Source organism: Anoplophora glabripennis, unplaced genomic scaffold (genome assembly GCF_000390285.2).
Source record: "Anoplophora glabripennis isolate ALB-LARVAE unplaced genomic scaffold, Agla_2.0 scaffold161, whole genome shotgun sequence".
NCBI lineage: Eukaryota > Metazoa > Arthropoda > Insecta > Coleoptera > Cerambycidae > Anoplophora > Anoplophora glabripennis.
In genome coordinates this window covers 571,442-581,336 of record NW_019416284.1, presented here as the reverse complement: position 1 = coordinate 581,336, position 9,895 = coordinate 571,442, and positions in this window count along the sequence as shown.

The following is a 9,895-nucleotide window of genomic DNA, read 5'->3' as shown; positions in this document are numbered from 1 at the left end:
GGTAAAAATTCCAATATGGAATAAAAACATTTTTCCAATAAAAACTGCTTTAAAGCTTTCCTAAACAAATATTCACTTTTCAGCAATTTTAATTGGTTAGGTAACTTATTAAATAGCCTAGGACCTAAACAGTCGGGAGAGTTGGACGTTATTCTAATTCTAGCGAATGGAACATGTAAATTCGTATTGTGTCTTGTATTATACTTGAGGAGTGCATCACTTAAAACAAATTTACTTTTATTTTTGAATACATATAAGCGGATCTCAAATATGAACAGACATGGTAAAGGTAGAATTTTAAAATTTTTAAAAATATCCTTACACGAGTAATGACTGGGAACTCCTATCATACACCTTAAAATTCGCTTCTGTGCAATTAAAACATTTGAGGCTAATACCGAATTTCCCCAAAAACAGACACCATACCTCAGTCGAGACTCAACCTGGGCGTAATACAGACAAAGAAGGTGTTCTATAAGAAGAACTGTTCTGATATTTCGAAACAAATAGGTAATAGATGACAATTTAGATATTAGACTTTGACAGTGATATTTCCAATTGAGGTTTTCGTCTAAATATAAACCCAGAAATTTTGCGTAAGTATTATCAGTACTAGTCAACGGAAAATCATTAATATCAAAGCTTAAGTTTTTACAGTTAATAGCACGACTCGTATGAAAACAAATATGACAATCTTGCATTAATATTTGATCTGACTTATTAGACAAAACCAAAGATGTATCATCGGCATACATAGTAAAGTGAGCATTAGTTGAAATAGTGTCAATATCGTTGACATATAATAAAAATAACACAGGACCCAAAATTGATCCCTGTGGGACTCCCATCTTAATAGAGGCATACTCTGATTTATATGTTACAGAAGCATTATTCTGATTATTATAATTAATAATAACTGATTGTTTCCTCGCCTCAAGAAAAGTCCTGATCCAATTTAGTGCTAATCCGCGAATACCCACATTTTGTAATTTAGATAATAACAGTGTATGGTTTACACAGTCGAATGCCCTGCTGAGGTCGCAAAAAAACCCAACAGGACACTCACACGCTTCAGTAAGAGTTAGAAAAAAAAGTTTCTTATAAAAGTTGTAGAGCATAAAATTCTACATAAAAATGGTCGATTGACTTTTTCTTGTACTATTAAAGTTAAAAGAGTCAGGGAGACTAGAAGTTAAGGGATCATTCAAGAAATGTAAAAAAACATAAGAAGCAGAAAAATGAATCAATTTTATAATTTTTATTTCAATCTGCTCTAAAAAATATAAACTATCTTTTCAGAGAAATAGATAAATTTTTTAATTTTTAATAAAAATTTATAACAATTTCACAAAAAAGTTGTCTGTACTTTTCATGCAAACTACGTTATCCGTAGTATTTTTGCCTCCTGATTGCGAATCCGTTGTCAAAATTGAGCTATCACATCACAGGAATTTCCTAACCTCAAAAAACAGGTCAAAAATAGTAAAAATTCACAAAAAATACTTTTTTCTATATTCAAATATTCATTTATACGGTTAAGACCTCGACGAACGTGAATCCACAGTCAGAATTGATGGTTCTTTTTCTAACCTCAAAAAAAACGGGTCAATTAAGGTCAAATACCACGAATTTTCAAAAAATAACAGATTGGCGCCAAATTTGGTATTCGGGGATTTCGAATGTCGCATGAAAAGTACAGACAACTTTTTTTGTGTGGCTGTGTAATCAATCGAATGGCATAAAAAAAAATGATTTAGTGTTAAATCATAAAAATTTACGATTAAAAAACTGAAATTTTGATAGTACAAGAAAGAGTCAACATATCATTTTTATGTAGTTTTATGCTCTACAGCTGTACAACTTTTATACGAAACATTTTTTCTAGCTCTTACCCTTTTTAAGTTATTAAAAAAAAAAACTTTATTGTATCTTTTTTATTAGAATAATTTCTTTGTTATTAAATTGGAAAAATATTAAAAAATATATATTTTAAAGTAATGAAGATGAAACAACTTTAATTTCAAGAAAGCATAAGGAATTGATTGCATATTGTGTATTACCTTTATTTAAATTGTGGACCGTTATTCTAGGTTTAAAAAACCTGTTACTTGTGCACAGGAAGGTCCGATTCTGCACATTTAATGTATGACACATTGTAAGTCTAATACCCAGTACTTTGAGTTATGATTAAAATTTGGCATTAATTAATGCCGATTAAAGGATAATCATCTAATTAAAAATAAAACTGTAAGAGAGATGGATAGATTCGTTTACCTATGTAATAAAATAAGATAGAAACTAACAAACAGAAGTTTAATATTTTTTCTGTTGGTTGCACTAATGGAACCACTCCAATGAGAGATTTCTAACCTCAATTTTCAATGTGCGTTGCGATATTTCGACTTTGTTTTGAACATAATTTCTTTTAATTACTTGCTAACCTTTAAAGTAGAATTTCTTATACTATTAACTGTCGCTTTCCTTGCTCAGAATTTGTTAAGAAAATATATTATCTCGTTGATCTGGAACTGTATTAATTAATTCTTTGTCGTCATCTTCAAAAATGCTGTCAAAATAGTACAAAATTTCGTAGAATTATGGAACGATATTATCTGTTTTTTTGCTGTGAAATTCAAGTTTGATATTAACGAAATATCGAATTCGACTGTTGATTAACTCAACGATCAGCTTTAGCGGCGAGTTAGTAGGTGTTAATTTAACATGGAGATTTGCCATATTTAACCAGACACTAGTTGCCAAATAAGAATAAAACCACGAATTAAGTTTTACTTAACCAAGACTTAAAATACTGGTCCTCAGAGAATAAAAGTACGTTTGACATATTCCATATGTTTTTCAGTCAATTCACATCTTTTAAACCAGAGGTCCCCAAACTTTTTTGTCCACGTGTCAATTTTTTCTGTTTTTGCAGACCCCCCGCCATTCTAATATTGAATTGTTACAAATCCATCAACTTCAAATGTGTTTTTGACAGCTGACACAGTGCTACTCACTTTGCTATGTTAAAAAGTAAAACACATTGATTTACACATTTATTTATTAAAACGACACAAAATGCAAATATAGCAAAACCACAGAGTAAGTAGCAAAACTATACCTAACATAAAATAACTACACAAAAATTACCGCTAAATATATATCAGCTCATTTTGCTCGTGTTTGACTAATTTTCCAGGAGTTTTTGAAATCACAGTGTCCATCATCGCGACGTGCTTTCATTATTAACTTCACTTCTTTTATAATAACATCTCCAAGACGGAAGCCATAAAACGTAATAGTTTTGCTAAAATAAATACACAGTACATTATAACACGTTTGAGATGCCTTTTCCTATATTTACCTCGTTACAGACTTCAAAGAAATAACTTGCAAAATACCTGTTTATACATGAAACCATCAGCACGGTTATTTTATTTAATAAGGGAAACTATATTTATAAACTGATTTGAAAAAAAGACGTATCGATCAATATCAACGCACCTGTTACCTGGAAGACACTTTTTCAAAGTATGTACGCTTATTTAAATGACTACTTTTACCAGTTACTTTCAATTTCTCTGGATAATAAGTAAAGGGAGTGTTATGAGATATCCTTCTATTGGTTTGCTGATATCTAGGCATAGAAGTTATGCTTCAAGAAAGGGACTTTCGCACATATGTACTGAGCTGATGGTAACTGAAATAATTACTTGCATGATTTTGTAAGCTCTAAATGTAGTAAGTTTTGATTAGTTATGCGTTCTGGAAGTATGAAAACCTTTTTAATATCAAGATTTTTTTGTTTCTTTTTGCCTTAGTAATGCCACCCCTAGAATTTGCTGATCTTAATAATAATAATAGAATGCTATAATATGAAAATATTCTTTGCTTAGTTTAAAAAAGAAAGACCCGTACTCACACACACTGACGTAGTACAAATAAGTCTAAATATAAGTTGTACCAAACTTTAGTACAATATCAAAATGCAACATTTACATTCTGATCATTTTTACAATTATTGTGAAAAATTTGTACATTTCCTCACATTTTCAAACAATATTGTACGAAAGAATGGTACAACTTGCAACTGAACCTATTTGTGCTATGTAGATTTTCATGGCAATTTTTTACCAAGTTAGACAGGGATCATATTAATATAATTCTGCAAGATTTACTTGTATCTTGAAACTCAGATCATATACTAATTTCGATTATCTGTCACAGCGTAATAAAGCAGCGTTCTATACTTGGATATTGTTGTAGTGTATTTCTAACAATAAACACTGACAGAAGAACCACGTTACGACATAACAAATGAAAAATAAAAATAAGAGTAGTGATTTTTTCCTAAAACGGTTCCTAAGGACTCCAAGTTGCTTCAAGGAACATGAAACATAGTTTTTGATCAATCACTCAAGAACCTTTGAAGATAGTGGCTTCAAGTTTAGTACAGTCCAGTTTCTTCATAACAGCTGTATGTAAAATTTAATCAAAAACCAACGAAGTGGCGTCAGAATTAGATCTTAAAACTACAGAACTTTACATTTTTGAAAAAAAAGAGGAGAAACATGATATGTAATGGTTAAAAATAATTATGTAAAATGTGAATTATGAAATGTGAAAGCCATATGAAGAGAATTACAAAAAATATAGTTCCTTTTCAACTGAAAATAAGGGTGTTAAATGAACAAAATTTCAGTACATGACTATACAGAGTGTAAGAAGTTTGACTGCCATTACTTCAGCATGAGATAGAGTAATCCTAAATGAACAAAAAAGTTGTATATTACAGAGGGGTAAGATTAACAGTTTTCAAAATACAGCCAGTATTAATATTGGGGAGTTTCATCACAACGTGACAACAGCGCTTAACTTAACGCTGTACAGCTGATGCAGACCACGTGTGCACGCGGCAGACTTGTCCTACGGAAAAAATGTAAACAAAGATTTACGTCGTCCAAATAATCATACGTATCAAAAATAATTTAGGTACTTACCAAAAGGCAAAATTCAGTAATTTTTAAAAGCACAAGTACAAAACAAACTTCAACATATGCTCAAAATTTCCACCACCATTTTCAATGCGCAAATGACACCTTCGAATTCAATTTTGGCGCAATCGCCCGAAAATTATCATGGATGGTAAAGATTTAAAAAAAGCGAAGAGAAACACCTCAAGGAAAGGAAATAGTGATACGCAAAAAACACTCCGTCACGGTTGAATTTCAGATACTAAATGAATTGTGTATTGGTGGACAACTTAGTACCTCGTGTTATTGTAATCACCGCGGCGTTGTCACATTGCTAGATATGAATTTTATCGAATTTTAAAATTATTACGTCAATTATTTTTTAGAATTAAACATAAAAAAGTGATAAACATTGTATTTTATGGTATTCTATGCACACAGTTATGTCAATATTCCTTAATTAATCGAACTTTTTGTACATGAAGTTGGAGATTTTGATAATTTTAGTTGAGTTTAGGTTTAGGACCCATGTCATACAAGGATTTTTTTGTTTATTTTAATATATTCTATCGTCTGTTAAAATTAAGGCAGTCAAACTTCTAACACCCTGTATTACAATCTGTGGAAACAAGTTAGGTGCAAACGGTCCATCTTAATTCGGCGGAAGAGAGAATGGAAAAAAAAATAGTTTGCATGACGGAATTTGAAAAAACAAACTCATGATATGTGTTTCTAAAGGTCTAAGGTGAAAACCGTAACACATGGTTATTAAACTCGAAAGAGAATTAAAAAATACAAAAATATAGACGGCGCTTTGTATTTATAAAAGTAAAACTGTTGGTGGTTGGTAAAAGACAAAACATCACACAGAAAATATAATTAATTCGAATATGCGGAAAAAATGATTTTTAAAAAGTGTTTTTAATTTTCAAGTTGGTTTCAAATAAGTTCAGAAACCGATAAGGGTGAAATGAGAAAAATTCAAATTTTTCAAAAAATCACAACCTAATAAAAAATCCTTCGTTTATTTTACCTCAGTTTAAACATTTCTCTGTCTCTCACCGATTGAAACATCCTGTAACATATTCTTAGGTACATATCAATATGCTATTTTACACATTAGATAGGTATATCCATTCCTGTTTTACTACCTATGCTTACCGTTTTTACTATACAGGGTGTCCCGAAATTAGGGGGCAATATTTCTACGGGGTGTTCTATGTCGAAAAAGATTACTTTTTCTTTATATAAACGTGGGTCCAAAAATTCTTCCTAAGGAAGTTATAGCCACTTAAACGGGCCAATCTGATGATGGTTTTTTTTAAATAACTCCGAAACCAGTTGAGAAAAATTTTTAAAATTTGGTAACTAACTTAACTCTTACGTGCTCAGTCCGCTACTAAAATGAAATTTACAAATTTTCATCATATACGTTCCAAACTGGGGGGGAGGGCGTAAAATTTACTATAACTTTTTATGCGTTGACTTTTTGACTTTTGAGTGAAAAGTATGAAATTTCTGAGTTTTTTAGTAAAAAAGGTACCCTTGGTTCATATTGCTAGAATGTACCATTTTTGTGTAAAATATGTTTTAAAATGTGATATGACATGTGATTGTCACCGGAAATCGAAATTTTCAATATTTTTTATCATCGCCGATTTTGAATAACAAACACGCGTTTGGCATCATTTGCATTGACAGTTCAGTTATTTACTATTTGCGAAGTGTTATCAGTCGAAAATGCAATATTTTAACAATGTAGAGCTAGCAGATATTCATAATACCTACCCATTTCCGGTTAGACGAAAATCCACGGGCAATACGGCGCACAAATTTTCAAAATAGATTTGCAATAAATGTGTGGACAGGAATTTTAGCAGACCAGCCAATTCAGTTTCCCGTTTGTCTGAATGAAGAAGGATACTTACAATTAATCTTTCTGCAAAATGGTGTAAGAGAACTATTGGATGATACACCGTTAAACGTACGCTTAACATTACACTATCAACAAGGTGGGGCACCACCTCACTTTAGCAATAATGTCATAAATTGGTTAAACGATCATTTTTCTGGCAGGTGGATAGGTAGAGGTGGTCCCATTCCATGGCCACCTCGATCTCTAGACCTAAATCCTCTACACTGAAAGAAATGCATTTTATTCTTTATTAGAATTCTATATACCATTATAAGACCATTGTATACTATATGTGACAGTTAAACAGGTGAATATTGGATATAAAACGCGTATTGCTAGCACAGTTGTACCGTAACTATAAACCTTATTCTATATTAAATTATTGTATAACTAGTATACAACGTTTTTTATACCCTTTACGAAATAATAGCAATAACTGTTATTAAAGTGTTCCATATCGTTATTAGAACATCTAGTACTGGTTATAAGTTTTATAATAATAAATGTATTAAACTGTTGTATACTCTGTATGAGTTAAAAACATATGTCATTAAGTTTTCAGAAATTTTATTGGATAACTGTAATTACAAGCTAAGGTTCTAATGTAAACATACATAAAACATACTTTTAAGCATTAAAAATGATGACAAATCGCTCCCAAAACTGTCCAGTTTATTTTCTTAGCAACGATGCACCCGTATTTTCTTGTATTACATGAGAATTTGCACTATAACTCTTCCACCTTAAGAATGAAGCATCCCCAGAAAGGTTGAGCTTCTTTCCATATAATTTTATTTCCTCTGGTTGATTGACTTTATACCCATGCTCTTCTTTGTCACCGTTAACCTTCTGTTCCTCCATCTTATGTAAAACTTAACATCAGCGATTTCTAATAGGACCTACAAAATAATAATTTTTAAGATTTAGACAAGATTTACATTTGAAAAAACAAAACAATTACAAGCCATAAAACAGTTAGATACTTACATAATAATTTTCCATTTCACACAACGCGATATGATCATGTATCCCACAAAACATGTGCATATACTGTCCATTTTCATCAAACTAGACGTGTGTAAGTCGATGCACAGCGGACTGTCGGAAATTTTACGATTGTTGTATTTTCTCTTCTTGAGTAAAGATAATAAAGACGTTGTGGTTTTGTGTGTTTATTTTGACAATGATTGAACATGTATGGACAATAAAAGTGGACTGTATAAGATAGTTGAGTACCGTTCTGCTTCATGCATAGCATGCTACTGAAATCTTAGAAGGGAAGGGATGAGCTCGTGCGGCGAACCCTAAATCAGCGGCTGGAATAGCCAGGTTTCTTATTGAGTCGGCGCACTTCGCTCTCGGGTCTGACATATGATTATTATTACAAGACTATGAATATAACTTAACAACGATCATAACCGATTATGCACCGAGAGGTGACGATCACTTAACCATTATAAGATGCGTTTTACACGTTAAAAACGGAAACATATTCAGTATAAGAACGAATAATTCTGTTAATACAATTGTTATATACAAATTCGGATACTGGTCTTTATACAACAAATCTTCCCTACTATACAACTGGAATATAAAGTCTATAACACCTAATAATGTATAAGTAATTCATTATAACCTTTATTTCATAGATGCATAAGGTGTATTAAGCACCTTCCAGTTAAACTGATTGAATAATGAGTATGGAGATGATTGCTTTTTTTTTAATAAAAGTTGTATATTGGTTATAAAAGTTTTAATATGCGCTATACACATTATTCTAGATAAACAGTTTAATAAGCCCATTTGTGTAGATTACTTTCTGTGGGGGTAGGATGAAGGCTGTAGTTTATGCAACAGAAGTAAATCCTTTGGAAGAATTACAACAGAGTATTCATTTATTTGGCTGAAAATCAAATCGCACAAAATAATTTTGAATTATTGGGTTTATCTCGGGCAATTCGACGTCGTGAAAAATGTATTGAGCAAAATGGAAATCTGTTTGAGCATTTGCTATAAAAATTAGTATTGAGATAAAGATAAGATTTATTAATACGTTGGTTTTCAATTATTTTTATTAGTTTATTTTATTTAATAATTTCTAATATCAATGGTTTTTTTTTACTTTGTCAAATAATAATTTACTAAAAATAATAAATTTTTATGAAAATAACAATTCACAAAAACTAAATAACTGAACTGTCAATGCAAATAACGTCAAACACATTTTTGCTATTCAAAACCCGGGACGATAAAAAATATTGACAATTTCGATTGACAGTGATTAAAACATATAACATTATTTTTAAACGGATTTTACACAAATATGGAACATTCTACCATTATGAACCAAGAGTACCTTTTTTTAATAAAAAACTATGAAATTTCATACTTTTCACTCAAAAGTTAAAAAAATCAACGCATAAAAAAGTTATGATAAATTTTACACCCCTCCTCCCAGTATTGGAACGTATGTGATGAAAATTTGTAATTTCGTTTTAGTGGCGGACTGAGCACGTAAGAGTTAAGCTCATTACCAAATTTCATAAATTTATCTCAACTGGTTTCGGAGTTATTTATAAAAAACGTTAGGAAGAATTTTTGGACCCACGTTTATATAAAGAAAAAGTAATCTTTTTCGACATAGAACACCCCGTAGAAATATTGCCCCCTAATTCGGGACACCCTGTATAAATGAAATGTAACTAAAAATTGTACAGTAGCATATTATTCCTGATACTATATGAACATACATTGATTACATGTATCTGGGGGATTGTATAAAATGGCGAATGCGCCACGAATAATTAACAAGATGCCACAGAATACAAACTTAACAAAAGTAAATCATTACTATTATTCTCACATAAATTACATAAAATGTAATCTACTAATTTACACTTTTATATATTTTATACAGGGTGGGTCAGATTTAAAGTCTGGCCGAGAATATGTAATATCACGTTTTGAAAATAGCTGTATAGTCCAGACGGTATCTGTTTCAGAGTCCATA